The sequence below is a fragment of the Schistocerca gregaria genome, chromosome 4 (genome assembly GCF_023897955.1).
Source record: "Schistocerca gregaria isolate iqSchGreg1 chromosome 4, iqSchGreg1.2, whole genome shotgun sequence".
Taxonomy (NCBI): domain Eukaryota; kingdom Metazoa; phylum Arthropoda; class Insecta; order Orthoptera; family Acrididae; genus Schistocerca; species Schistocerca gregaria.
In genome coordinates, this window is record NC_064923.1 from 375,895,962 (window position 1) to 375,921,405 (window position 25,444).

Sequence of the window (25,444 nt, forward strand, 5' to 3'; positions counted from 1 at the left end):
CTGGAATATTTCCTTCGTTTTCTTCGGTGAAGGAATTTCGGAAGGCCGTGTTTAGTAACTCTGCTTTGGCAGCACTGTCTTCGATTGCACATTGATTGTGTCTTTCGCTAGCATACTTCACATGCGACCAGAATGTCTTTGGACTTTCTGCCAGGTTTTGAGACGAAGTTTCGCTGTGGAAACTATTATAAGCATCTCGCTTTGAAGTCCGCGCCAGATTTCGAGCTTTTGTGATAGATCGCCAATCATGGAGAATTTATGTCTGTTTAAATTTGGCATGTTTTTTTTTCGTTGTTTCTTCAACAGTGTTCTGGCCCGTTTTGTGTACCATGGGGGATCAGCTTCGTACTTTGTTAATTTATTTGGGATAAATCTTTCATGTGCTGCCAGTACTATTTCTTTGAATTCAAGTCACGTGTCTTATACGGTTACATTGTTAATTTCGAAAGAGTGGAGATTGTCTCTCAGGAAGGCTTTTTTGAATGGGTACGTTTTTTATTTATTTTTGAAGGATTTAGGGGCTGCAATATTCAGTCTCGCCACGACGACCCTGTCTACACTAATCCCTGTATCCGTTTTGATGCTGGTTATTAGCTCAGGATTATTTGCTGCTAAGAGGTCAAATGTGTTTTCACAACCGTTCACCATTCTCGTGGGCTCATGAATTAACTGCTCGAAATAATTGTCAGAGACTGCGTTTAGCACGATTACGGATGATGATGTATGCATACCTCCGGAATTAAATATGCATTTTCGTCAGCATATCGAGGGTAAATTAAAGTCACCACCAACTATAATCGTGTGAGTTGGATATGTGTCTGAAATCAAACTAAAGTTTACTTTGAATCTTTCAGCAATTGTATCATCTGAATTGGGAGGTCGGTAAAAGGAATCAATTATTATTTTATTCCGGTTGCCAAGCATAATCTCTGCCCATATTAACTCACAGGAACTATCTCCTTCAATTTCGCGACAGGTTAAACTACTTCCAACAGCAAGAAACACGCCACCGCCAACCGTGTTTACCCTGTCCTTTCGGAACACCTTTAGGTTCTTCGCAAAAATTTCAGCTTTAGCCAGCTTCCACCGCCTATAATCATTTGACCATCAGTGCTTTCTATTAGCATCTGGAGCTCTGGTACTTTCCAAGACAGGTGAGACAATTTACAACTGTTATATCGATGGTGACTGTATCTAGGTTCCTCCTACGTTCGGCCTTCATCCTTTGTGACTGAAGCGCTTTTTGTGTTTTCCTGAGACCCTCTAACCTAAAAGACCGGCCAATCCCCGCCACACAGCCCCTGCTATCCGTGTAGCCACCTCCTGGGTATAGTGGACTTCTGACCTATTCAGCGGAACCCGAAACCCAACCACCCTACGGCGCAAGTCGAGGAACCTGCAGCCTACACTGTCACGTAACTGTCTGAGCCTCTGATTCAGACCCTCCACTTGGCTCTGTGCCAGAGGTCCACTGACGGTCCTGTCGACTATGTTGCAAATGGACAGCTCTGCTTTCATCTCACAAGCATGACTAGCAGCTTTTACCTCTTCTGTTAGCCACGTGAAGCCAGAGAGGATCATTATTACCGACGTTGACCTCACACTGTGCTCTTCATGGCATCCAGAAAGACCTATTCCATGTCTGTAATGAGTCCACCCTTACGCACACGATGTGGACATTAGCTTTCTCCCCTTTCTTGGCAGCAATGACCCTAAGAGGATCCATAACGCGCCCAATGTTGGAGCTCTCAACTATCAATAACCCCACCCTCTTACATTATCGAGATCTTGCAGGCTGAGAGGTTTCCTCTAAAACTGTACAGGCGATTGCATCTGGCTGAGCGACAGTGTCAGCTACAGACCGTACCTGAAACCTGTTTCTCAGACTAACCAGAGAAGCCGTAAGTGTAGTCCCCTGGGAAGTATTTCCCTGCTTGCCACGCCCCAGGGCGACCTGCCACTCGAACACGGGTGAGGGATCAACCTTAGTCCGAGCAGCAACTTGGTGACCAACCAATGCAACTTCAAGCTGTGTAACCGAAGCCATCACAGCCTGGAGCTGAGAGCAAAGTGTCACCAACTCAGCTCGCATCTGCACACAACATCACCCTAACCATACTAAAGACTGTGGAGAAGTAAGCTACCGAGATAAATGGACCATTGTCACGTGCTCTGGAACTCTACTATAGACCTTGGCGAAAACGCATAAAACTGTGTCTAATAAAGTAGATTAATACGTAGAGATTCAAAAACCGAACCAAAGCACTCAGGTGAGACTAAATAATTGGCCCCTCATTAGGAACTTTTAATATGTCACAAAATCGGTTTACTTTCTGATGCAACCGAAAACACGAGAGCTGTGGCTACTGGATATTAAATTAACATGCAGAGACTCAATAAACGAAACAATCAAAGCACACAGATTAAATTAAACAATTTGCTCCTAGTTAGGAGCTGCTGCTTCTGTCTCGGCCGGTCGCTGCTGCCTGTATCAAGAGACCTATCCCCACCGACAAAAACCACAACATTCACTGTTTGTAACCGTGTTCGACTGTTTGTCTGAGACAGTGTCGTTTCTGGGAGCAGGAAATTATGAAGAACGAGCTCGATATTTTCGGGCACCAAACTTGGAGGATAATTTGATGAATACCGTGAAAGGTGACCGCCGTGTCAGTAACAGGCAGCTGGCCCGCCAGTATAGAGTAAGCCTGTGTGGAACATTCTCCATTATAATTGTTACTACCCTTATCACCTACAACGCCTGCAGGGCTTATTAGCGACGAATTTTCCACTTCGGGAGCAGTTCTGTCATTGATTTCTTCACCAGGCAATCACGATTCCGGGATTTGTGTCATCCATCCTATTCACAGATGAGGCCACCTTTGCGCGGAATGGTATCTTCAACTTTCATAACACTCATCTGTGGGATAGTTTGCAGAACTGCCGTGGTACGATGGCAGCGAATCATCAGCATCGGTGCAGACGGACTGTTTTGGCCGGGATAATTGACAACTATATTTTGGGAACAGTCTTCCATATCGCCTAACAGGTCGGAACTAAAGACGTTTCTTGCTGGTGACTTTGCCTCACCTACTGGAATAAGTGCCATTGATGATTGGAAGGATTATGTGAGTGCTACACGTTGGTGCTCCAGCCCACTTCGTCGTTAACGTCGGGACACATCTCCATCATATCTTCCCTGGCCGGTGGATCAAAAGAGGGGATCCAGTTGCATGGCGTGCTCGTTCACCATATCTGAATACTCGCGATGTTTAGTTATAGGGCCATCTCAAAACTATCATTTATGTAGAGACCATTCCAGTTGTGGAGACAATAGAGCGGGGTACTCATGCTGCCTTTGACACTGTTCGGATGCAGCCTGGAGGATGTGAACGTGTGAGACAGAACATGCTACGGTATGTTCACGCATGCGTTGAGGCACATGGAAACCATTTTCAACAGATACTGTAGCTGTAGCTGCATGGTACTACGTATATTGGTCCATAGTCTCTGTAACAGACTGAGTGAATAAATAATCCCTAGCTTGGAAACCATGCATTTCCGAACGAAAGTTCATTAGGCCTTTTATGTTCTGTATCCACTCATACATCAATCCACAGAGTCTATACACGGTCAAAAAAATCACCCTTTATCTCACAATCTTCAGAAGAGAAATTGGGTTTAATGGACCTGACAGAAGTATGAAGTCTTAAATTGTCCGTCAGGTGCAATAAGATGGCTCCGTTGAATTTCAGCTCACCGCACTTGTGACCAACAGTCTTCAATAGTGAATTTTCTCCTCTTGTTCTTCGGTATTAAGAACTTGATGGCTCCTGGTCATCTCATCGCTCTGATACCATTCATTTCATTCTCCTTCTTTCTCCTGTATCCTACGACCTCCACTTTCAGAAGGACAGTCAGCATCCTTGTCATACATTTTGGTCTTGGTTGTTACACACTTCTTCCGTTTCTACTTCCTTGTGTTCTTTGTCATCTTATGTTTGTGCTTTGCCCTCCAGATATATAATTTATATAATCTACATGATTTGACAAGTCGACAGAAATTTGGGAAGATACCCGCTGTTCCGAAGCCAGCTGCAAGTCTATACTTCTGACTGCACAGTTGTTTGCACGAGAAAATTGAGCTCTCTGGCTTGGGAGCGAACTGTATCAACACACGCCTACCTTATCTCCATCTCCTCGGCAATTTTAATCAATTCCCTCTCGCAGACGCAGAAATGATTCCTCAGATCTACTGATCTCGTCAGCGGTAACTTACACCACCTGCCCCATCCAAGGCACCAAACCAGTCTTTTCCTCCCTAACTGCAATGTTTCTCGTATACCTCCAACATACCCCATTTAATCTCCCCGCATACACATCACACACATTTTTAAGTTAATTCTCGTATAATATCTTCCACGTTCATATGTTTTACTCACTTTTACCAAGAATCCCCATCTTTACCACTACTATAGCGCAGAAGGGGCAAATTTTCACCATCGCGTTAAGCATACAGTCGTCATTATTTTAGTTTCTGTTACTTTTCGTCTGTAAGCCAATACCTGAACACGCCAAACTAGTCACTGCCAGTCCGTTCCCAGTATCGGGAATGTAAATAATACGCGAATAAAGAAACTGACAAGGAAGCAGCAACACCACTGGTTCTTTAGCTGTTATAATTACTGCTGGCATCGAATAATCTGATGAAAAGTGGACATCACATAGAGTAGCAAGCAATTGACGGTAATGAATGTACACTAATGAGTATGTGATACTTTTTCACCTCACCTAGTACCTGTCTCCTCTGTACGAGTAACGCAGAGCAAGTAAAATTTCAATTCTTTTAGTCGGTCTGTGATGCGTCCTCGGATGAAGCAGTTGCATAACTAATGTACGCGAAATGTGACTGTCCGTTTTCACGTCAATTTTTATTACCGTATTTCTATGGGAGGTACTCATATATTTAAATTATTGCATTTTAAAAGTAAAGTAGCGTAATTAATTTTTTGTTGATATAAAGCTATTTGTCTGCAATCCTGGTACACACTGAAATCCTCGTGCTACAGCTCCAAACCACGCCTTTAGAAGAATAACAAAATGGTAGAGCTTAACGATACAGTGGAAAATCGTGCGAAAATTTCTGCATTTGATGGGAAACAACACTGCAGTATCTCATGTCGAATTTGTGGAAGCGTACGGCAACAATGATGCTGTGATTATATGGTGCCGACGCTTCCAGTGAGGTAAAATCAGTCCGAATGAGAAAAGAGAAGTGTCAGACCATCTCTCCAATGTAAAACCTGTGTTCATATAGGAACTGGAGATCGCAGTGCTGAAAGACGAGTGTCAATCGAGGCGATAGTGGGAAAAGCGAAAATCAGTCGTCTAGGAATTTTCACATCCTAAAAGACATTTTAGAGATGACAAAATTCACCGCACGCTAGAGTCCGAACCAGGAACCCAGCCAAACAGAGGCAGCAGCTGTGTCAGCCATAGCCAGATGACTTGTTCAGCCGCCTAACGACCAAGGACGAGTCGTCACACGGGCAGTGGTATCTACCGTGCAATGTGCTGATTTATCTCCTCTGTGGTGCTGAACACTCGCTCAGAAACGACCCTCGTTGAACATACGGTACGTGTTTCTCATCGTGAGTGCTCCAGCGGCATTTGTCAGCGGCATCTGGCTAGAAAATCATACAGTTTGTGTACGAAAAGGATGGGCATAAAATTCCTACGTCCGATTCCCGGCCGTTCGGAGACATTTCACGCTCGGGAACTGGGTGTTGTGTTGTCCTTACGTTCGCATCGTCATAACTGACATTACACGGTTGCGACGGCTACTCTATACGAAAGCCAACGAAAATAATTTTGCTTTACCTCTATTGAAACACACGTATCCTCACTTGTCCATATGATTGTTCTGTCTGTAGTCTACATAAATAAAAATTTCGATGTCAATGAACATGTTACAAGCTAAAGAAGAAAATCGCCATGTGCAGTCAGTAAGGACATTCAGCTTGTAAAAGTTCCATAACAAATAGTATGACACAAATTTAAATAGTGTTCCATATGAAATCAAAATTATTTCATTATTCTCACTATATAGTAGCAGAATTGTTTGAACTTGTTAAATAAAAGTCTTTAAAAGAGAAACTGCAAAATATCTTACTGCAGGTAGTGCAAGCTCTCATGTAAATAAAACCGATAGAAGAAACACACTCCTGAGAGCTCACTTACATTTACAATGGAACAGAATATAATTAATAATAAAGTCTCAGAACCTCTTAGAAAACGCGAAGGTGGCAAAAAAAAAACTGGATACGTTGTGACGCGGACCCGCTACACATCGCACAACACTCCGTAAAACCGCGTTTGTAAACTCCTCGTCGTCTTTCTGTCGATCTGATTCTCCGTCGTTTATCGTCAGTGATTATTCGCGGACGTCGCATGACGTCTTTCAAATTCCATCATCGAGGTCTGCGCTACCTGGTTCTTGAAATGGCTCTGAGCGCTATGGGACTTAACTTCTGAGGTCATCAGTCACCTAGAACTTAGAACTACTTAAAACTAACTAACCTAAGGACATCACACACATCCATTCCCGAGGCAGGATTCGAACCTGCTACCGTAGCGGTCGCGCGGTTCCAGACTGAAGTGTCTAGAACTGCTCGGCCACATCGACCGGCTACCTGGTTCTGTTACATATGATGACCAGTTCCCTGTCCGACCACGGAGCGCTACCGTGCCAGTAGCTGATCAGTCTCCACTGAACTTCTGCAACGTACAACATTGTCTCGTATACTACAACTTTCAGAAAGTTTTAACAGCAGAGAAGTTATTAACTATTGAATTATAACAAATCATAAGAAGAACAATGTGTTTTTGTTAGATCTTCAATGATCATTTGCTTGGAATGGCGCACTTTCATAACATGCAATGTACAATGCGAAAATTCTTTAACCAACAATACATTTCGAGTCATTTTATTAGAACAGACCGTACCAGCAAAGGGCGGCTTTCCAGAAATCCTGAATTTACAGGCGCTCTGAAATGACTTGTGATGTGAGGACTCACCAGTAACAACACGTGATTCGTGTTCGCCGTTAAACTCTAGGACCCTTTTCCTTGGTTGAGTAACTGGGATAGGTTAGGGACACACAAGTCACCGAAGTGCCTGGCCCTACAGCTACTTTTATTGTCATTAATATTATTATCTACATAGATAATTAAGTTAGTATGGAACCCTAAGAGCGTAAGTATTGTTCACACTTGTCCGGTAGCTTTTATATAGGTCTAGTCCTCCTTGCATACTTAACTATGCACAACAAGTTTGATATCTAACTAACTGGTTATGAAACATAATACTGATCAGTTCAGCGAACATGCCGGAAGTAGATTTCGCCAATGACGAGTCTTTCGGTGGTGAAAGGGGTCGCTGATTTCTTGCAAAGAGGACAGTGGCGAGTACACAGCGCGCACAGTTAACGGAACTACCGCCAACAACACACTGTTTGCTCGAGGTATGTGGGTCCAGCACTCCCACACTGGCCGCCGGTCAGACGCCCGTGTCTCTGCAGCCTGGCACGCGTCACACACCGTGCTTCCGGCGGCAGATCTCGTCCGACGAGCGGCTGACAGCAGCTGCGCTCCGACGTCATCGACGTTTCGACCCCAGCGCCGGCGGCCTCCGCGGTTCTACGACAGCAACGGTGGTGGTGTTGGCGGTGTCGGTGACAGCAGGTCACTAACGATGCTGACGCAAGACCAGCGTGCTGAAAAATTTCGCCCGGCCTTAGCGACTTCGATTGGCAGCAAATTCTCGACTAGATTTCTTAAATTTCCGAAAAGGGACCGACGGAGTACTGCATCGTCGAAAACTAAGACCATATAGAACATCTCCGTGAATATCGATATCTATGCAAACCACTGTGAAGTGCGTGCGAGAGGTACTTCTCACTGAATCACTTATTAGGATCTCTTTCCGTTCGAGTCGCACTGGTCCGCTGGAGGAATGACTGTTTAAACGCATCTGAGTTCTCTGTAATTTATGCTCACTTCGGCATGGAGCATACAGACAGTGGAAATATTGCCCATTCGAAAAGTACCGCCTTACCGTATACTGAATTTTATTGTTACTGTGTAGTGTTGCGGTTTTCACAGTTTTAGCGCTCCACCTCTTTTCGTTAGTACACAATAGTTTTCAGTTATATACATATGTATAGTTTTGTTTTGTTTATTCTTTTGTCAAGAACAATGCGCATTTCAGTAACTTTTTTCTGATCGTAAGAAGGGATAGACGATTCATCTTCCGGGTAATGAATAAAGAAGCAAGGAATATTATAAAATCATGTGATCTAGAAGCAAGGCAGGAAAGTAAAACAACGTTATATAGTTGATGCCTCTTATACTGACGTATCGCTACAATCTGTTGCAAAAAAATTCGAAAAGGAGTAATTTACACAGGGATTACCCGTTTGTGCTCCTGGTAAAAAGCATCCAAGATATGAACTACACAAGTTTCATTATCATTACTTGGATGTGGATGTAATAAGAGACGTTACACTACTTACACACAGCCATCACATTTTTACTGCAATCTGCAAACAGTCGAAAAGCTCTCACGAATAACAATGTTTCATTTGGCTTTTCGAGACAAGAAAAGCATTTCAGTGGTTGCATACACACTATCAGCATTAATAAACTAATTATAGAACAGCCTACACAAATGAAGAAATGGTGGGTATTATTCCGAAAGTACAGTGGACAAGCCCTCATCACATCATCCACATGGCACAGATGCTCACTTCGTAACAGGTAGGAGGAAGGCAACGGCAAACCATCTCTGCTACGACCTTCCCATGAGTGGCGATGCAGGAATCCTGAGTCTGCTAGCCCACGGTCATGTCATGAGTGTGTGCCATTGCGTTGCATTGTCAGTTACACGGTAAAAACATGAAACTGAAGCTATATTCAATTAACTTTTATTTCCGTTACCAACACAGGGAAAGTTCTTAACACATTAAAAAATCTTTCATTTGCGAATTCGCGTTTTCCATAGCAGAAGACCTACCATTTGGAGTTACAGTATAATGCTTGACTGACGAAGTTTGTCTTAAACATCCGCACTTCACACAAATTGACAATATTCTTCAAATTTTTAAAAAGGCTGCACAAAGCACGCCCCCGTGTCTCGCAACAACAAAAACAGTAGAAAACGCCGGAAGGTGCTTTGGGCCGCCTCTAACGCGTCTTCCTTCACTGTAATCCTAAAATTGGTAACCACACCGAAACGCCGACAAGAAACATTATGTGTTCCTAGGTACATTATCCTGGAGATAGAGCACTCTCTCCTACTGGACGGCGAATGTTATACGAGGGCTTGCTAGAGAGTAATTACTCCGAATTTTAGGTGTGAAAACTCATTAAGACTTTTTAAATAAAACAAACATAATTAATATTCCGCATGTTTAATCTTCATGTCTGCATATTTAGTTCTGAACATAGTCATCCTGGCGACGAATACATGTTTCCTAACGAGAGGACCAGTTTGTTGATACCGCTACTGTGAGATGTTTGACGCTGTTGACGTAGCCACAACTTCAAATCTGCTGGGACCTCTTAATCACTAGCAAAGCTAAGTCCTCGGAGGTGTTCTTTAAGTTTTGGAAACATATAAAAACCCGATGGGATCAAGCCGGGACTGTATGAAGGATGATCGATAACAGTGAACCCAAGCGACGTATTTTTCCAGATGTCTCAGCGCTCGTGTGCGTTCTGGCATTGTGTTGCTGAAGCAGGGAGTGCTCCATGTGTATATGAACTCTTCGCATTCGAAACCTAAATACAACACCCTGTTTCGGACACACCTATATAGGCACCTTACACACGGTCGCGTTACACGCTACAACTGTGAGCTGTAGAAAGCTGCAAGTATGTAGATAAGAAGAATGAAGGTGTGGACGATAATAACATTTGTTTGATTCAGAAAGCTTCGAGAACTTTCATATAAAAAATTCGGAAGCATCGCTTTTCAACATGTATGTAACTGTGACTTGCCCAGTTCAGGCATAAAAAGACATAATTATAATGCCTTCCCCTGCGCACGGTGTGGCCGCGCTGTTAGAGGCGCCATGTCACTGAGTGCGCGGACTCTCCCACCGGAGGTTCGAATCCTCCCCCGGGCATGGGTGTGTGTGTTGTTCTTAGCATTGTTGTTGTTGTGGTCTCCAGTCCTGAGACTGGTTTGATGCAGCTCTCCATGCTACTCTATCCTGTGCAAGCTTCTTCATCTCCCAGTACTTACTGCAACCTAAATCCTTTTCAATCTGCTTAGTGTATTCATCTCTTGGTCTCCCTCTACGATTTTTACCCTCCACGCTGCCCTCCAATGCTAAATTTGTGATCCACGGATGCCTCAAAACATTTCCTACCAACCGGTCCCTTCTTCTTGTCAAGTTGTGCCACAAACTCCTCTTCTCCCCAATTATATACAATACCTCCTCATTAGTTATGTGTTTTACCCATCTAATCTTCAGCATTCTTCTGTAGCACCACATTTCGAAATCTTCTATTCTCTTCTTGTCCAAACTATTTATCGTCCATGTTTCACTTCCATACATGGCTACACTCCATACAAATACTTCCAAAAACGACTTCCTGACACTTAAATCTATACTCAATGTTAACAAATTTGTAGTGCGTAAGTCTAGGGACCGTTGACCTCAGCAGTTTGGTCCCTTAGGAATTCACACACATTTGAAAAATTCAAATGGCTCTGAGCACTATGGGACTTAACATCGGAGGCCATCAGTCCCCTAGAACTTAGAACTACTTAAACCTAACTATCCTAAGGACATCACACACATCCATGCCCGAGGCAGGATTCGAACCTGGCCCGTAGCAGTCGTGCGGCTCCGGACTGAAGCGCCTAGAACCCCTCGGCCACCGCGGCCGGCACACACATTTGAACATATAATGCCTTCCATAAATGTGTGGTGATTCTTTCCTACGTTTAAAAACCTCCGAAGTGACATGAATGACGTTGACACCAGTAATTTTGCAATGTAAGGCACATGGTGCCGCTTATGTCAGGAAATAGCCAAAAATAGATGACAAATGTAGTGCACAACCTTACGAGAATGACAGGCCGCAGTGCATACGTCACGAAGGTTGGCCTACAGCTCGCTCGCACGCTCGCTCAACTCAGCAGACAAACTACGTTTCTACACCTGTTAACCTGTAACTCGGTGTGTACTTGCAAACGAGAATTTCATCCTCTACTGGAGTCCGCTATTATGGAGTCTTACTGTTATTAGTCCTATAATGTTTGGATGTCCATAGGCATACTTATAATTTGTTCGGGGTACAATAATATTAAAATCATGCCAAAAAGATTATCAGCTCCACAAGGTATCACTTCTTGTGCGAAATGAGGACTGTTAAGCAGAAGAGGCTAAACGCTATGAACAAGACGTTATACCTTTTATATCAAGTATTGATTTTAAATTTTGTTGTAGTACTGCTAATCAGTAAGACTTCATAGTAGAATATTCCAGTAGAAGATGCAGTTCTCGTTAGTACGTACAAGCTCAACTACCAGTTAACAGGTTTGGAAACGTACTTTGTCTGCTGAGGTGTGCGAGCGAGCGAGTTCGAGCCTTCCTTCGTGACGTACGCAGCATGGCCTGTCTTTCTCGTGGGTCACCAGGTGACGTACATCGCCGCATTTGCAGCGGTTGGGCTTGCCGAGCCTACTCTCACTGGCCAGTAGCGGTGTTACACATCGCTCCGCTAGGCGACTCTGTTTTCGTATACGTGAACTGATCCATCGTAGTCTTGTGTTACCGCTACTCCGTGTACTACCGTGTCACATCGGCTAATGCAAGAACGAATACGGAGTAGCCTAGCGGAGTAGTGTGTTGCATTGCCAACTAGCGGCGAGGATAGGATCGACTAGGTCAGCCACTGCATCTGTGGTAGTACCCACAAGAAATACGGGCAACGCAGCGAACATTAGTCAGCTGCCTGCCGTACAACGCGAACGCTCGCTTGCGTGCAGGACCGACCGAGGTGGCGCAGTGGTTAGCACACTGAACTCGTATTCGGGAGGACGACGGTTCAATCCTGTCTCCGGCCATCCCGATTTAGGTTTTCCGTGATTTCCCTAAATCGCTTCAGGCAAATGACGGGATGGTTCTTTTGAAAGGGCACGGCCGATTTCCTTCCCCATCCTTCCCTCACCCGAGCTTGCGCTCCGTCTCTAATGACCTCGTTGTCGACGGGACGTTAAACACTAATATCCTCTTCCTCCTCCACCGTGCAGGACACATCAGCATCTAGTAGGTCAACGAAATTTTATCCACTAAAGGTCTTAACTTTATCGTGAGCTTGTATGCATTTCAATGTGCAGCTGAGAATTATTATATTCGTCTAAAATTGTAAATCGCTCCCCGCTGGAGACGGCAGCTTGCACTCGTAAGACCTGTAGTGTCACCCGCTGTGACACATGCGCCGCGGCTCTCTTCCCCGTGGGGTCTCGACCTGCGGTTTCCTACTGCGGACGGCCGTGTCGTGGAGGTTGTACAGGTCCACCCAGCTCAGGGGTCACAGACCGGCGCTTGGCTGACTCCCCTTAACTTCTTCGCTTTGCATTACGCTGCAACCAAACCATATCTCACCTAAGGATCATGACAATAAGATAAGACAGATTACGGTCGTACAGAGGCAAGTAGGCGGTCAGTTTTTGTCTCATTCAATGCGAGAAAGAAAATGAAAGAAAATCGATATAAGATTCGTACGATGTACCCTCAGCTATGCACTCTACGGTAGCTTGTAATGGGTATTTGTGTATGTAGAGTACAAAAAATAATCCCTACGAATGGAACTCGCATACTGCCCCACCAAGTATCAATTAAGAATCATTTTGAATAAAGCTGTATAGTGTAAAGAATACTAACTAATGCCAAATTACTCTGAACCACCAGTCGTGAAATCTCAGAACCGTTTCGCCATTCACCACGAAACTAATACTTATTTCCTCAATCCACTACGCCCTTTCCCCCAATCTGAATTCTGAGTACGATCTTTCACTGAAGTCTTGCACATTTCTCGAGAAACTGCTAGAATAGTAAGGAACTGTAGATAAAGCTACTCTTAATAGCAGGCTCAGCAGGGCACAAAGTCTTTGAGGGCGTTTTTGTCGAAATTTTTGGACAGGACTCGACATACCTCCGTGGTACCAAGAAACTCTTACAGTTTCTTCAGTTATCAGAGCTAACTGAGCTTCAGTTTCTATTTTTAATGCCTATGTGGCCTACTGGGGTACTGAAGTATCTATCAAGTAAATTAAAGTTAAATTTCGGGATACAGCCTTGCCTTCCAAGTCATCAGAACAACCTAGAACAGCGCAAAGTATCATTTTCCAAATGTTCTGCTGTACGTTTGTATGTGTCAGATAGTCAATATTGTTTCGACGCCGATGTTAAACATGAAAACCATCACTCGCATCTGCAATTTGCAACAGTACACAATATTCACAAAAGCTAATTAAATTGGCGCTGGAACATTGGCACGTGCCGATGTCAAATGAAGGGTGTATTTTTCCACTTTTTATACCTTCATTTACGCATGAAAAAGCCACTCGCTCCTGTTTTGCCTTCTGAAGCATATACGAGTACTCGCATAATGAAATTCTTTCGGAATTCATATTTCTGACATCTGTCCTATCCTATACAATTGGATATCAACTGTATTTCGTGTTCAACGTCCCGGTGTTGTGTCACATGTAAATAATCAACTGTTAGCCGTATCAAACTCTAGTCCCTTACGTTCATCTCCGAACAACATGCAACTCTCAGAAACATTATATCGGAAAAGACGACATTAAGCAACTTTCTAATTTGGTTTGCAAATTACTTTTTATCTGATTTCCATAACCTTTGTTCTGCTAATGGCACGTGTATATATATAAGTGGGGAACTTCTCGACCGCGTCAGATATCATCTTTCTCTACATGAAAGTACTCACGCTCTTGTGATGTAAACGATGTATCGTATTTTTTAAAAAAATAAACACACCGCCATTTGACTTTCTTGTTATTTACTTAATTATGACCCATATTTCGGCCTTTTATGCCATTTTCAAGTGATTGAGTATGTGTCATTAACATATATTGCAGGACATCAAGCTCAAAATCGGCCATGAATTAAGAAAAACATTCGCTCCCCACGAAATGCCACATGTAAAACCATCATCTTGTAAAACGATCAGTAAATGATAGTGGGAGCACGTCGTATTTAATAAAAACAGGTCTACTTTAATATATCTTAATGATATAAACTCAGTCACTTCAAAATGGTATAAAAAGCCGAAACCTGGGTCGTAATTAAATAAACAATAATACAGCCAAATGGCGGTGTGTTTATTTAAAGATAAGGTATCCTACTTTTACGATTTCTATTTAAGTGTTCTACTTTCCGCTTTTGCTGTATCTGTCTTGTGTCGTATATACAGGGTGTTTCAAAAATGACCGGTATATTTGAAACGGCAATACAAGCTAAACGAGCAGCGATAGAAATACACCGTTTGTTGCAATATGCTTGGGACAACAGTACATTTTCTGGCAGACAAACTTTCGAAATTACAGTAGTTACAATTGTCAACAACAGATGGCGCTGCGGTCTGGGAAACTCTATAGAACGATATTTTCCACATATCCACCATGCGTAGCAATAATATGGCGTAGTCTCTGAATGAAATTACCCGAAACCTTTGACAACGTGTCTGGCGGAATGGCTTCACATGCAGATGAGATGTACTGCTTCAGCTGTTCAATTGTTTCTGGATTCTGGCGGTACATCTGGTCTTTCAAGTGTCCCCACAGAAAGAAGTCACAGGGGGTCATGTCTGGCGAATAGGGAGGCCAATCCACGCCGCCTCCTGTATGTTTCGGATAGCCCAAAGCAATCACACGATCATCGAAATATTCATTCAGGAAATTAAAGACGTCGGCCGTGCGATGTGGCCCGGCACCATCTTGCATAAACCACGAGGTGTTCGCAGTGTCGTCTAAGGCAGTTTGTACCGCCACAAATTCACGAAGAATGTCCAGATAGCGTGATGCAGTAATCGTTTCGGATCTGAAAAATGGGCCAATGATTCCTTTGGAAGAAATGGCGGGTTCCCCATATGCGCCAGTTCTGTTTATTGACGAAGCCGTCCAGGTAAAAATAAGCTTCGTCAGTAAACCAAATGCTGCCCATATGCATATCGCCGTCATCAATCCTGTGCACTATATCGTTAGCGAATGTCTCTCGTGCAGCAATGGTAGCGGCGCTGCGGGGTTGCCGCGTTTGAATTTTGTATGGATAGAGGTGTAAACTCTGGCGCATGAGACGATACGTGGACGTTGGCGTCATTTGGACCGCAGCTGCAACACGGCGAACGGAAACCCGAGGCCGCTGTTGGATCACCTGCTGCACTAGCTGCGCGTTGCCCTCTGTGGTTGCCGTATGCGGTCGCCCTACCTTTCCAGCATGTTCATCCGTCACGTTCCTAGTCCTTTGAAATTTTTCAAACAGATCCTTTATTGTATCGCTTTTCGGTCCTTTGGTTACATTAAACATCTGTTTGAAACTTCGTCTTGTTGCAACAACACTGTGTTCTAGGCGGTGGAATTCCAACACCAGAAAAATCCTCTGTTCTAAGGAATAAACCATGTTGTCCACAGTACACTTGCACGTTGTGAACAGCACACGCTTACAGCACAAAGACGATGTACAGAATGGCGCACCCACAGACTGCGTTGTCTTCTATATCTTTCACATCACTTGCAGCGCCATCTGTTGTTGAAAATTGTAACTACTGTAATTTCGAAAGTTTGTCCGCCTGAAAATGTACTGTTATCCCAAGCATATTGCAACAAACGGTGTATTTCTATCGCTGCTCGTTTAGTTTTTATTGCCGTTTCAAATATACCGGTCATTTTTGAAACACCCTGTAGTTTCAAATGTCGTTGCCTCCCCATCGATGGGTCAATGCTGGAGAAAGAGATGTTTGGATAGTAAGTCACATGTTCCATATATTATGTATATATTATAGGACTATAGTAAACATACGGATCAGTACATGTAGTGTCTGCATTTTTTAATTTTTGTACGTCAATGTTTCTCTCCCGGATCAATTCGACCACCTGCAGTAAAGCAACAGAAATTTGTATCTAGTAGAACGAAGATTTCTTTGACATTCTACTATCAGAGCTCGAAGATCAGTCACACTTTGCAATGAGCTTTTTACGATTTTGGGTCTCCCTTTTGTTTAGAGCCAGCCGTTTCCCACTTCATATTGTGATAATTACGAAAGGTCTTCGCAATTATTCTTTGTCTTCCTGAATTTATTTCACCCTGCAGCAATGCAGTGTAGGCAATGCTATCTAAAATGCTGTCAAAAAACAAATATTATTTGCAATTATAATTTTTTCTCAGTCATGAGTACAGAGGAACAAGCTTAAATAATGTAACAGTAGTCACTTTGTTACACTGCAATTGAGTACGTATTCTGTTGTCTTGTGAAACTGTGTACTTCTGCTTAGTCGAAAATTGTTTTCGTTATTCATTAAAACATCTTTCTTAAAATAAATTTTCGAGCTATTAATATTGTTCTCTTTTTGTAATATGAGTAGGGAGCTGAATGTTTTCCAGGGAGCCGAATGTTTTCCCTCAAGATCCGTAGTAAAGAGAGATGTACGTGGAGAAGTGCATGTGCCTTTCTAAGTCAAAGTAGGCGTCAAGGGTAAACAGCGTGGTTAATGCTTTTCGCCTATTATCTGTCTTGAATTATGGAATATTACTAGCAAGATCTTTGGGTAGGAAAGATGTAATCGCGTAGAGATTGTTGAAATGCCATTTTTTAAAGAAGTTTTCTATAAAGGTATCACAGAATAGCTCCAAATACTGTGTTACTCGGATGGTACACTTTTGTCTTGTAAGCAGTTTCTTTCTAAATACTCATTAGATCATAATATCTTATATAGAAATATTACGAATGAACAAATTTAACAATCACGGAGATTTTTAATTCACGAATTAATGAACACACAGGTTTAAGAAATTCGCGCGCTATTTTGTTATAGTTACAAGTACACGTCTTTAGATCCGCAGAAGATAAGGATCTGATTGCTAGTTAATGCCTGTTTATTTCATTTCTGGCTGGTTGTAAGTGAATTTGTAGATGAGACAGTTTAGTCCACTTTCTTTCTGTAAAGAAAAGTACTAACAAGAAATCACTCAATAATAAAATGGCTCTGAGCACTATGGGACTTAACTTCTGAGGCCATCAGTCCCCCATAACTTAGAACTACTTGAACGTAACTAACCTAAAGGACATCACACACATCCATGCCCGATGCAGGATTCGAACATGCAACCGCAGCAGCAACACGGTTCCGGACTGAAGCGCCTAGACCCGCTCGGCCACAATGGCCGGCCCTTTGTTACAATCAGGTATTTTTATGAGTTCAATGGTTCCAGCTGACAAAATAATCAGAGGATATTACGATACTGCAGTGCCTGTGTTGTTAGGAAGTATGATGCAATGTTCGTTCAGACATCCATGCTCTTACCCGCCGATACCAGGCAGCGACTTTCAATTAAAATGTCCTCCCCGTGTGCAGGAATTACATAGCATGTACGTGTGCACGTTGTGACGCATGAACAGCGACATATGAAAGCTTGGGCCTAGCTGTGAATCGTGCACGGATGGCCAAAGCAGTTAACGCGACTGCTGAGATAAAGAGGAAAATCCGGGTTTGAGTCCCAGTCCGTCACAAACTTTCGCTGTCATCATTTCATTACACGGCTGCTGGTTGTCCGTTTTCGCGGCTGCGAATGTATTTCATGTGTAAAGGTTATTGCGTCTTAGCGTTATGTGAAGTGCCCAGTTTTACATTTCCGTTTACTTAAAGCAAGTTGTCGTATTCTCCTCCCTTTGAAATCTTATTATGGTCTCTCTGAATATTTGTGGTTTTAATCAGATAGTACTTCATTACAGGCAACTCTACAATATGAAACGCGGCTGGAGATACTAGTTTTTTGTCTGGCAATTATTAGTAAGTGCACCTGTAGTTACTTCTACCTCGGACGTTTTCATTCATAGTATTGTTAGTCCTCTCTGTAAAGTACTTCTCAATCCGGCCACAAATTTCGTTTCGTACTCCACAGTAAAACTGAACATTTCTGAAACATTTCTGAAATCAAGAAAAAATTGTATCCATCTTATTGCCTTGAGTCGCGTATTTCATTATATGCAACACAGGAAAGAGCTGAGTTTCGTACGGCCATTGCTTATATATTCTCTGCTATTTGGCATGGAGGATGTTACTCTGTTCGGTAAACGTGATTGTTTTTGAGCTCCGAACGCGTTGTAACATTCTACAAAAGATGAGTGTCAAACAGATGAGACGGTTATGTGCATTACTTCTACTACCCTTTCTGTAGACTGAGGTGATCTACACTATCTTCCAAATACGGGTAACACGTTTTTTTCACAGGATTTTCGTTTCTGCAGTGGTTAAAATGGAAGGTAACTCATTTGAAATTTCTCCATAGAATCTGACAGGAATTTTTCGTGTCCTGATGCCTTATTAAGTTTTGGCCATTTCAGCTGTTTCAGAATACCGCTGACACTAATATCAGTGTCACTCTTGTATGAAGTGGAGCATAAAGCAAACTAGGTCAATGTTGTTGTATCTTTACTCGAATGGGAACATTTGAAAACGAGGATTCAGCACACCGGTTTTTTCTTTGTTATCCTCAATGTTAATTCTTTGTCATCCACGGATTGACCTTAGGTTTGGTGCCATTTACAGTCTTTATATATAACAAGTATTTCTAAGGGTTTTGTAACAAGTCCTGCTATAAGTAGATGAAGGCTTCATGCTTTTGATAAAAGCGTTTCATTTTTCATGTCTCAACCTGTAGCCCTTTATTTTACAGTTTTTTTAGTTGTTTCTGTACGAAGTCTGTATGGAGGGGTCCCTTCCGTCATGATTCTACTAGTTACATAGTCCAGTGCTTGCGCAGTAATTTTTCTAGAGCCACATTTCCTCTACAAGCTAGTGTACAGAACTGAAGTTTGGAGTTCTCCCTTGAGATATGACATTACTGCTTCTTTATCTATTTAACTGGAGATGTAAATCTTTCTTATTGTTTTAGTTCCTCCTGGTAGATCGGATAACCAGTGGCGCTACTTGCACAACTGCCTAATTGTCACTGGCAAGTTACGACAGTCACGGCCTACGTAATCACGGACCCAGCTATCTTTTCAAGGGACAATAACGCAGACAATAAGCTACGACGAAATTCAGTGGGCAACTCTGGTCGCTCCAACTTTTTCTTCCTGTCGCTGGAGTGGTCGTAGAATGACCCCGGAGCTGTCCGTTGCTACAGGTCTGTTGCGATTAATACCGCTGCTTCCGTTGTAAATCTCAGGCAATATCACCAATTCTTACGAAGAATAGTAGTGTACAGTAGATCAAGATTTTGGGGATCATTTTTCTATAGTATTCAACATTGTTATCGCAACTAGAGTTTAAGAACGGAATTAACACACCCAGATCGACGTCTCACGCATCAAAAAACGTCCGAGATGACATACTGAATAGAAATGGATTAAAATTCGACAACAGGACATATAGCCTCGAGCACGGACATGCAGCATGCGCCTGTCCGTAATGCGAGAGTCGACTGTATCCATCTGGCGTTGCTACATTACTATTCAACTGCTGTGTGCAGGTGGCGTCTGCCATTCAGAGGGCATCTGCCAGCATTGTGGAGAGGGCTCGCGAAGTGGTCACGGGTCGAGATGCCTATCGGCGTGAGAGAGCACAAACGACTATTGTACGTGCTGCGTCGTTTCTCGGAAATCTTGATTTCGGCCGGCGAATCGACGCGCAGCATTCTGCGGCACTCAGTTACACAGGAATGTGTGATCGTGGGTGTCCGTCGCCAGGCACGAAAAAAAATAAATCTGGCGTTGTATCGTAGCCGACAAGTGACAGCGTTCTGGATTGCAGCCATAGTCCCAGGGCTCCAGCAGAACAGGCGTTCCCACATCCGTTTAGCAGACAAACGAAGCTGATTTCTGATGCGCTTAATGTAATATGCAATTTTCCTTTGCAATATATTTTCGTGTCTTGACAGGGAGTCAGTTTCAAAATATAATTTGTGTTTTTATTTGTTTATATACTAGCAGACGGCACTACACGGGTATTTATTTTCCCAATTTGCTTTCAGGAATGACAAAGAAAAAATTAATTGTGTTTGTAGTGTAATATCTAAATGAATCAATTTACGTGTATCCGTGAACACGCCTCAGAAATTGTGGAACAATTATACAAATAAATACGCATAATGGAAAAGTCTATAAGTACAATATCCAAATTAAGAAGTGTAGCATGCAAAATACAGATTCTTTGTAATGTTTGTTTAACTCGGAATTAGGCCATAAACAATTTGTACAGTTACGTGAGCAGCCAGAAAGGCACGGCGGCTTTGCATGTCGACAACGCGAATTGTGAAAGTCACTAAGAGAACGCCTTTTCATAGCTTATACAGTATTGTTTTCGCCTGCAGCCGTTTGAGCTTCTCAGTTGAAAGCTGTCAAAAGAGCTTCCAGGTGTCAGGAATTTCTTAAAGTTGAGTCGACTATAGAAGTATATTCGTAGAAGAGGAACTTCTGGTATGTATGACGTGGCATGTCTTCACGTATCTCAGTGTTTGTGACGTCATATCTCTGGAAATATATTTTGTACAGCGATATAATTTTGTAGATGCATTCAGCGGCATATGTTGATAATGTCTGTGAAATATGTTCAAAAAATGGGTCAAATGGCTCTGAGCACCATGGGACTTAACATATGAGGTCATCAGTTCCCTAGAACTTAGAACTACTTAAACCTAACTAACCTAAGGACATCACACACACCCATGCCCGAGGGAGGATTCGAACCTGCGACCGTAGCGGTCGCGCGGTTTCGGACTGAATCGCCTAGAACCGCTTGTCACACCGGCCGGCGACATGTGGATTAACCGAATCTGATTAGATACGTTTTAAAATATTATTTGATATCAGTCGAAGACATAAAATCTGATAAGAGCCCGTGATCATATTGTGGCACTTGTTTGTAAAGGTCCACCTTAATCACACAAACTTTTACAATTCACTATTAACGGTGAGGCCAGCAAAGGGCACTATAGATAGGATACATGAGTAACCAGTATCGTAAAATTGATAGTTAAGTGGCAGTATGCATAGTCATTAACTACAATTATTCTTATGGCAATATGAGCGTCTACAACAATACAAGTACAGACAGAAAATATATGAAATTAGATACATACTTGCAGTCCACATATATTATTGGAGGGTTCTAGACTGATAATTGTATGAAATCCAGTATAAAAAATTTAAAAATAAAATCATACCTGTAAGTCGGAAACTTCCAGCATGACAAAACAATTTAACCATAACAGTAAGTTTAAGGTGATTCACAGAACAGTTACAGTTAATTAAAAGGACAACAGTCGATAATACAGGGTGGTACATTGGTAGTGACTGAGCCAAATATCTCACGAAATAAGCGTCAAATGAAAAAACTACAAAGAGTGAAACATGTCTAGCTTGAAGGGGGAAACCAGACGGCGCTGGTATAGGTCAAACGAATATCAACTGCGTTCTTGCTTAAATAGGAACCCCAAAAATATGAATGTTTTAGTTGGACCACTTTTTTCACTTTGTGATAGATGGCGCTGTAATAGTCACAAACGTATAAGTACGTGGTATCACTTAACATTCCGCCAGTGCCGATCGGTATTTGCTTCGTGATACCGTTCGCCGGATATTTACTTTATTTAAGGAAACCGGAAGTGTTCAGCCACATGTGATACGTCAACCACGACCTGCAACAAATGATGATGCCCAAGTAGGTGTTTTAGCTTCTGTCGCGGCTAATCCGCACATCAGTAGCAGACAAATTGTGCGAAAATCGAGAATCTCAAAAACGTCGGTGTTGAGAATGCTACATCAACATCTATTACATCCGTACCATATTTCTGTGCACCAGGAATTGCATGGCAACGACTTTAAACTGCGTGTACAGTGCTGCCATTGGGCACGAGAGAAATTACGGGACGATGACAAATTTTTTGCACACGTTCTATTTAGCGACGAAGCGTCATTCACCAACAGCGGTAATGTAAACCGGCATAATGTGCGCTATTGGGCAACGGAAAATCCACGATGGCTGCAAAATGTGGAACATTAGCGACCTTGGCGGGTTAATGCATGGTGCGGCATTATGGGAGGAAGGATAATTGGCCCCCATTTTATCGATGGCAATCTAAATGGTGTACCGTATGCTGATTTTCTACGTAATGTTCTACCGATGTTACTACAAGATATTCCACTGAATGACTGAATGGCGATGTACTACCAACTTGATGGATGTTCGGCACATGGCACGCGTGCGGTTGAAGCGGTACTGAATAGTATATTTCATGACAGGTGGATTGGTTGTCGAAGCACCACACCATGGCCCGCACATTCACTCAGCGAATGTACCTCACTCAGACTGAGGACATTTTAAGCAAACGCCAAAGTAGGAATACCCTACGTAACTTTAAAATATTTAAGTCTTCAATCGTTATACTGCTGATATTTAACTCTGTTGATTAACGTGTTTGCCAACCTTTGGGCTAAACAAAACTATTCCTCGTCATTCATACTTTTATTCACATCAAGTGAACATTTAAAATAAAAAAGTCCGTCAAGATTTATAGTGTGTATGTGTAGAATACAAAACGATAAATATTATAGCAATTTGACGGACAAAAGAAAAGTTATGAATGTCTGAATTCAAAACATGACACAACGAAACAATGAAGTTACCGATAACCTTTCCTCGAGACTTGCGTTGGCAGTTATACCGAAGTTTGTACCTAACGAGTGCAGTTTGAAAGTATCCATCAAAACTGTCAACACGACTAGCTTGCCACCTTCATACAGTTGGAGCAGACTAAATGTTCTAAGACGCATAGTTCTGACATGAATGATTACCACAGGCGCTCTCCTAATTACACATTTTCATGTTCTATTGATCATAGTTATGGTTTCTCTCTATATTGTGCAACATGCCAACTGCTTTATGCAAGTAATACGTGCTGTTAGTGAATAAAGGCTCGTCTACTATTTGGAAGAGTTATTTATAAGTAGTTCAAATTACAGTTACTTCGTAATTAAATTATAATCTTGCGTATACTGTACATGTGAGTAATACTCATTTGTAGTTATATGAAAATATTAAAAAACGGTCAGAGTGAACAAAAGCTGAATTTCATTCGTTCTTTGGATATTTCTTTTTTTCTTTGTTCATATTCAGATAGAAGAAGGAATTTTCACATAAATCAGGGGTACTGTAGAAAACTAATGACACTAGTAACGATAACATTTAAGTAACATGACGTTGAAATACGTAATAAAAACGGAGTTGAAAATGATGACATTTTAAAATGTTTTCGTCTGTTAATAGCTCTGATCTAATCGTGTGCTGATTTTATATTCACTCTGCGTCTCGTGGTATGGTGGAGGTAATTTATATTTATTGTATTCTTATCATATATTTATTGTATTCTTATCATATATGTGGGTGTAGTTAAGTAGACTCATTACTGTTGAGGTAATTTCCTGTCGGAGAAACCTGATTCAAGTTTTATGTATTTTCCCTATATTTTTAAGTCCAGTAATCAAGTTTCCGATTTGCTTCATACAGGCTTCTTATCTGATGGGCTGATTTTAGCTACAATTTATATGTCTTTACCATGAAACGACTGACTTAAAAAATGGGTCTATTATAAGTAAAATATCTTCTTTGAGCTGAGTCTTCTTTTTGTGTTGTAAAACCGGCGTAATCAAAAGCAGAATGGAAAGCATTAAGAGGTATATAGAGACGTAAATGTGCTAGAGGTGTAATTCATAAACAAACTATTCTCTTTTACCAGTCACTGTTTAAGGAAATACATTTCTACTAGTGGTTTCAAATCGTGATTCCTTATCGCCTGATACGTATCTCCTACAGATTACGGTCTGATGTTTTAGGTGACACTATAGTTTTGTCATTGGTTAGGATATGAATACAATGACAATTCGATTCTAGCGTTCTCAGTTAAGACATTACTAACAAACTGGACCTTTATTTCGTGTTTTCCAAAATATTCTTTTTCATGTAACTATAGTAAATGTTCATTTGTTTCTGGTTTTATACTTTTACACATTCACTGAAACTGTCCACATTCTACTTTCGAAAAGGTAATAACAGTTGACCAGAAACAATTCCAAGACTTTAATGACACATTTCAAAAGACAAAATACCATTAAAATCGCATTTTCCTTTCTTTGATATCGTCGATGCGACTCTTTGTCATTTGCGTCAAGCGCCGCGGACCAGAGATGCTAAATTATAGATTGTATTCACTGTCAGTAAGTTCATTTTCTTCATCCGGTAACGTAAAATGTGCAGATGTATGATCTTTGCTTTGTGTTGCATTACATATTAACCGATTTCAATATAATTTAATCTGGTTGCTGTCGGTTATGGTATTTCAATAGGTGAAAACAATATGCCTTCCCTTAAATAAATTAAATGTTTCAGAATTTGAGTTTCGCAAACGAAGAGAGATACGGAGAGAGAGAAAGAGAGAGAGAGAGAGAGAGAGAGAGAGAGAGAGAGAGAGAGAGAGAGAGAGACGTTCTGTAGTATTTATGACTGTTCTCAGACATCATAATGAAATTCACATAAGCTGGAGAACAAATCTTTTGACTCTTCTGTAACTAGATGCCTGTCCTCACAGCTGAACATCAGTATGAATATGCAATACTGTAGTATATGCATGACTGTCTCGAGGCAGGTTTTTGCAGCAGAATTAACAATAATAGGACAGGTCAACACATAGGTCATGGTACCTGTAACAGCAGTCAAACAGTAGCACATAAAATGAAATTTTCACTCTACAGCGGAGTGTGCGATGACATGAAACTTCCTGGCAGATTAAAACTGTGTGCCAGACCGAGACTCGAACTCAGGACCTTTGCCTTTCGCGGGCATGTGCTCTACCAACTGAGCCACCCAAGCACGACTCATGCCCCGTCCTCACAGGTTTAATTCCACCAGTACCTCGTCTGCTACCTTTCAAACTTCACAGAAGCTCTCCTGCGAACCTTGCAGAACTAGCACTCCTGGAAGAAAGGATACTGCGGAGACATGACTTGGCCACAGCCTGGAGCAAGTTTCTAGAATGAAACTTTCACTCTACAGCGGAGTGCGCGCTGATGTGATCCTTTCTTCCAGGAGTGCTAGTTCTGCAAGGTTCGCAGGAGAGCTTCTGTGAAGTTT